The sequence below is a fragment of the Vanellus vanellus genome (assembly GCF_965231255.1).
Source record: "Vanellus vanellus genome assembly, contig: HAP1_SCAFFOLD_776, whole genome shotgun sequence".
Classification (NCBI taxonomy): Eukaryota; Metazoa; Chordata; class Aves; order Charadriiformes; family Charadriidae; genus Vanellus; species Vanellus vanellus.
In genome coordinates this window covers 38,377-44,376 of record NW_028127785.1, presented here as the reverse complement: position 1 = coordinate 44,376, position 6,000 = coordinate 38,377, and the positions used below count along the sequence as shown (strand labels likewise).

The 6,000-nt window shown below is 53.4% G+C and overlaps 2 long non-coding RNA genes across 3 annotated transcripts; both read right to left on the bottom strand.

Annotated features, from left to right (window-relative positions):
* Positions 1-2,261: 2,261 nt before the first annotated feature.
* On the bottom strand, positions 2,262-2,727 carry LOC309684995. The gene is made up of 4 exons (XR_014270383.1): positions 2,669-2,727; positions 2,543-2,583; positions 2,365-2,466; positions 2,262-2,281 (listed from the first exon to the last, which is right to left on the bottom strand). It is a non-coding gene; the product is annotated as an uncharacterized lncRNA (long non-coding RNA).
* A 1,577-nt stretch (positions 2,728-4,304) lies between these two features.
* LOC309685001 lies at positions 4,305-4,919 on the bottom strand. 2 transcript variants are annotated; one of them, XR_014270392.1, is made up of 4 exons: positions 4,808-4,900; positions 4,682-4,722; positions 4,504-4,605; positions 4,305-4,425 (listed from the first exon to the last, which is right to left on the bottom strand). It is a non-coding gene; the product is annotated as an uncharacterized lncRNA (long non-coding RNA). The 2 variants fall into 2 exon arrangements; XR_014270391.1 differs by lacking the exon at positions 4,682-4,722 and having other exon boundaries at positions 4,808-4,919.
* Between the last annotated feature and the right edge of the window lie 1,081 nt (positions 4,920-6,000).

The following is a 6,000-nucleotide window of genomic DNA, read 5'->3' as shown; positions in this document are numbered from 1 at the left end:
CACTGACAGTTCCTCAGCTTATCTTTCAAAGAGCGATGGGTCCAAAGCCATCCTCAACAACAAAAACACCACAGGCAGCCAAGCGGATTGATCCTGCATTCACCAGGTTTCTCTTCATCATCTGAAAAAAAAAAAAAAAAAAGAAGAGTTATTCACACAACAAAACCACACATGAATCTACAGACAACAGCGTCATCAGTCAACATCGCATCGGTCAACACGCAGTTTTCCTGTGCCATCCCCAGCTCAGATGCACCGTGGCATTCTGCCCACCTGCTCTCCACTGATGCCACAGTCACACCCTGTGACGCTCATTGTTTGTAACGCTTAAGAGTCACAAAATTGCAATTGCATTTAAATAACTCACCAGCCCCAGGCGCCTCCTCTCTACAACACAGCTCACCTAAAATTCTCCTCCCATTCCAAATGCAGCCTGCACAGTACCTGCAAATCCAAAGGGAAATACTTCACTGAGCTACCACAGAATACTTTGCTACAAGATGCCTACCCTGCCCACAACCCCCCTCACCTGCTCCTACGGCTCGATAGCACGCGGCAGCACCCCACCGAGCCTGCGTGCGGCACCTGCAAAAACCCAACCGATACAGCACGTGCTGAGACACTGCCCTCAACCGTAGCCCCTGGCCACCGATTCTCATCTCCCGCCCCTTCCACGTGACAACTCGCCGGCCCGTCCTCTACCGCTTTGGGTCACCGCCTTCACCCTTGCGCACCACCTGTAAGACAAACACCACCAGTCGCTTATCACTTCACTGGCAATACAACACCCAGACAACTAACTGCTACCCAATCACTCATCTTACCTGCACTGAATCAGCCCTGGTGCCTCTATCCCACAGCGCTCCTTGCTTCAAGCTTCCAACTGAAACAGAAAAATACCCTCATGTAGTCATCACAGAGCCACCACTCACAGCTTCCCTCTAAGAGACCACGCACCGACCCACCTTCTGATGGAGCTCCGCTTGGCTCTCCTACGTCGCCCCGCACAGCGCATCCCCCTGCGCCTGAAAAAACAATATCAAAGAAGTCACCTGGAGACGGAGAGATAGCTTCATAATGACAAGTGTTCCCATGGACAAGTGTCATCTACAGCCCCACTACAGCCTGCCAGAACCAAAGCCCACTAATCTTAAACTCCACACAAAGCAGCCTCAATACCTTGGAGAGGCAATCTCCATCGATACTGCTGAACAGCCTCTCCCTCATAGCTCTGCTGCGCCCCTAAGAAAATTACCAAAAAAAGCTGCCCACACAACCCACCAATGGCTACTCGATCCCAGGTGACTGTACCACCTTGGCCCCAACAGCCTAGCCAGAAGACTGGGTTAAGCACACACTCTTACTGCCATCCCACCTACCCCTGACTCGACACCCCCGGGCAGGGCAGCTCCGAGCCACACAAACACACAGATGGACAGATTGACGCTACGCAAAATCCTACAGTGTACCTCAAAGATGAGAGAAAACTCTCAGCAAGAATGACGACACCTCGAACAAAGACGTCATCGAGCAAAATGATGAGCGAGACCATAATGGTAAAGTGAAGTGAGGGGCCTCGACGGAAACCCCGGAGAACAGGCAGAACGTCATGACCTGTGACAAGAAGTGACTCACCAAACTGAGAAGATGTACTTGCGGGAAACCGGGCTTCAAGACCTAAGAGCGTAACGATGCGGGGCAGAAGGCCCGCGCCCTGAAAACGGATGGCCAGAGAGCAGAGCTGCTCACACAGCTGGGAACCGCGACGCAAATGAGGACCCTCCAGACACTTCCGTGACACCGCACCTATCCATGCTTGAGGCTTTTAAGGCAAGAAAAGCGGCGCCCGACTGGCGCTATGCCGATGAGTACGGGCATTCGAGACTCCAGGGGTGCCGCCTGAGGCACCGTGCCTTGCTCTTGGAGCATAAACCCGACATCGAGATCCAACGAAGGTCTAAGACACCAAAGACAGACCACACCAATGACACCACAGACACAGCCTGGAACCGCCCTGCCCGGCACACGCTACCGCTGGGCTGAAGAGTAACCCTCTCCCTTTACCTGCCCAAAGGGGACTGCTGCACGACAGCCCTCTGCCCTATGCTAATTTTAAAAGCCATCCCTGTTACTTGTCCCCTCCCTCCCCTGAACAGTTTCCACCGACAGTTCCTCAGCTTATCTTTCAAAGAGCGATGGGTCCAAAGCCATCCTCAGCAAGAAAAACACCACAGGCAGCCAAGTGGATTGATCCTGCAGTCACCAGCTTTCTCTTCATTATCTGAAAAAAAAAAAAAAAAAAAAAGTCACACAACAAAACCACACATGAATCTACAAACAACAGCGTCATCGGTCAACACGCACCTTTCCTGCGCCATCCCCAGTTCAGATGCGCTGTGGCATTCCGCTCGCCTGCTCTCCACTGACACCAAAGTCACACACTGTGGTGCTCATTGTTTGTAGCGCCTAAGAGACACAAAGTTACATTTGCATTTAAATAACTCACCAGCCCCAGGCGCCTCCTCTCTACAACACTGCTCACCTAAAATTCTCCTCCAATTCCAAATGCAGCCTGCACAGTACCTGCAAATCCAAAGGGAACTGCTTCACTGAGCTACCACAGAATACTTTGCTACGAGACACGTACCCTGCCCACAACCCCCCTCACCTGCTCCTACGGCTCATCAGCACATGGCAGCACCCCACCGAGCCTGCGTGCGGCACCTGCAAAAACCCAACCGATACAGCACGTGCTGAGACACTGCCCGCAACCGTAGCCCCTGGCCACGGATTCTCATCTCCCGCCCCTTCCCCGTGACGATTCGCCAGCCCATCCTCCGCCACTTCGGGTCACCGCCTTCACCCTTGTGCACCACCTGTAAGACACAAACACCACCAGTTGCTGATCTCTTCACTGACAATACAACACCCAAACAACTAACTGCTACCCAATCACTCACCGAGCACAGCTTACCTGAACCGAATCAGCCCCGGTGCCCGTATCCCACAGCGCTCCTTGCTTCAAGCTTCCAACTGAAACAGAAAAATACCCTCATGTAGTCATCACAGAGCCACCGCTCACAGCTTCCCTCTAAGACCACGCACCGACCCACCTTCTGACGGAGCTCCGCTCGGCTCCCCTACGTCGCCCCGCACAGCTCATCCCCTTGCACCTGGAAAAACAATATCAAAGAAGTCACCTGGAGGCAGAGAGATAGCTTCATAATGACAAATGTTCCCATTGACAAATGCCATCTACAGCCCAACTACAGCCTGCCAGAACCAAGGCCCGCTAATCTTAAACTCCACACAAAGCAGCCTCAATATCTTGGAGAAGCAAGTTCCGTCGCTACTGCTGAACAGCCTCTCCCTCATACCTCTGCTGCACCCCTTAGAACATTACCCAAAAAAGCTGCCCGCTCAACCCACCAATGGCTACTCGATCCCAGGTGACTGTACCACCTTGGCCCCAAAAACCTAGCAGATCACTGGGATAGCCACACACTCTTACTGCCATCCCACCTACCCCTGACTCGACACCCCCGGGCAGGGCGGCTCCGAGCCACACACACACACACAGATGAACAGATTGACGCTACGCAAAATCCTACAATGTACCTCAAAGATGAGAGAAAACTCTCAGCAAGAATGACGGCACCTCGACCAAAGACGTCATCGAGCAAAATGACGTGTGAGATCGTAACGCTGAAGTGAGGGGACTCGACGGAAACCCCAGAGAACATGCAGAACGTCACGACCCGTGACAAGAAGTTACTCGCCAAACTGAGAAGATGTACATGCGGGAAACCGGGCTTCAAGACCTAAGAGCGTAACGATGCGGGGCAGAAGGCCCGCGCCCTGAAAACGGATGGCCAGAGAGCAGAGCTGCTCACGCAGCTGAGAACCGCGACGCAAGTGAGGACCGTCCAGACACTTCCGTGATGCCGCACCTATCCACGCTTGAGGCTTTTAAGGCAAGAAAAGCAGTGCCCGACTGGAGCTATGCCGATGAGTACAGGCGTTCGAGACTCCAGGGGTGCCGCCTGAGGCACCGTGCCTTGCTCCTGGAGCATAAACCCGAAATCCAGATCCGACAAAGGTCTAAGACACCAAAGACAGACCACACCAATGACACCACAGACGCAGGCTGGAACCGCCCTGCCCGGCACACGCTACCGCTGGGCTGAAGAGTAACCCACTCCCTTTACCTGCCCAAAGGGGACTGCTGCACGACAGCCCTCTGCCCTATGCTAATTTTAAAAGCCATCCCTGTTACTTGTCCCCTCCCTCCCCTGAACAGTTTCCACCGACAGTTCCTCAGCTTATCTTTCAAAGAGCGATGGGTCCAAAGCCATCCTCAGCAAGAAAAACACCACAGGCAGCCAAGTGGATTGATCCTGCAGTCACCAGCTTTCTCTTCATTATCTGAAAAAAAAAAAAAAAAGTCACACAACAAAACCACACATGAATCTACAAACAACAGCGTCATCGGTCAACACCCACCTTTCCTGCGCCATCCCCAGCTCAGATGCGCTGTGGCATTCCGCTCGCCTGCTCTCCACTGACACCAAAGTCACACACTGTGGTGCTCATTGTTTGTAGCGCCTAAGAGACACAAAGTTACATTTGCATTTAAGTAACTCACCAGCCCCAGGCGCCTCCTCTCTACAACACTGCTCACCTAAAATTCTCCTCCAATTCCAAATGCAGCCTGCACAGTACCTGCAAATCCAGAGGGAACTGCTTCACTGAGCTACCACAGAATACTTTGCTACGAGACACGTACCCTGCCCACAACCCCCCTCACCTGCTCCTACGGCTCATCAGCACGTGGCAGCACCCCACCGAGCCTGCGTGCGGCACCTGCAAAAACCCAACCGATACAGCACGTGCTGAGACACTGCCCGCAACCGTAGCCCCTGGCCACCGATTCTCATCTCCCGCCCCTTCCCCGTGACGATTCGCCAGCCCATCCTCCGCCACTTCGGGTCACCGCCTTCACCCTTGTGCACCACCTGTAAGACACAAACACCACCAGTCGCTGATCTCTTCACTGACAATACAACACCCAAACAACTAACTGCTACCCAATCACTCACCGAGCACAGCTTACCTGAACCGAATCAGCCCCAGTGCCCGTATCCCGCGGTGCTCCTTGCTTCAAGCTTCCAACTGAAACAGAAAAATACCCTCATGTAGTCATCACAGAGCCACCGCTCACAGCTTCCCTCTAAGACCACGCACCGACCCACCTTCTGACGGAGCTCCGCTCGGCTCCCCTACGTCGCCCCGCACAGCTCGTCCCCTTGCACCTGGAAAAACAACATCAAAGAAGTCACCTGGAGGCAGAGAGATAGCTTCATAATGACAAATGTTCCCATTGACAAATGCCATCTACAGCCCAACTACAGCCTGCCAGAACCAAGGCCCGCTAATCTTAAACTCCACACAAAGCAGCCTCAATATCTTGGAGAAGCAATCTCCGTCGCTACTGCTGAACAGCCTCTCCCTCATACCTCTGCTGCACCCCTTAGAACATTACCCAAAAAAGCTGCCCGCTCAACCCACCAATGGCTACTCGATCCCAGGTGACTGTACCACCTTGGCCCCAAAAACCTAGCAGATCACTGGGATAGCCACACACTCTTACTGCCATCCCACCTACCCCTGACTCAACACCCCCGGGCAGGGCGGCTCCGAGCCACACACACACACACAGATGGACAGATTGACGCTACGCAAAATCCTACAATGTACCTCAAAGATGAGAGAAAACTCTCAGTGAGAATGACGGCACCTCGACCAAAGACGTCATCGAGCAAAATGACATGAGAGATCGTAACGCTGAAGTGAGGGGACTCGACGGAAACCCCAGAGAACATGCAGAACGTCACGACCCGTGACAAGAAGTTACTCGCCAAACTGAGAAGATGTACATGCGGGAAACCGGGCTTCAAGACCTAAGAGCGTAATGATGCGGGGCAGAAGGCCCGCGCCCTG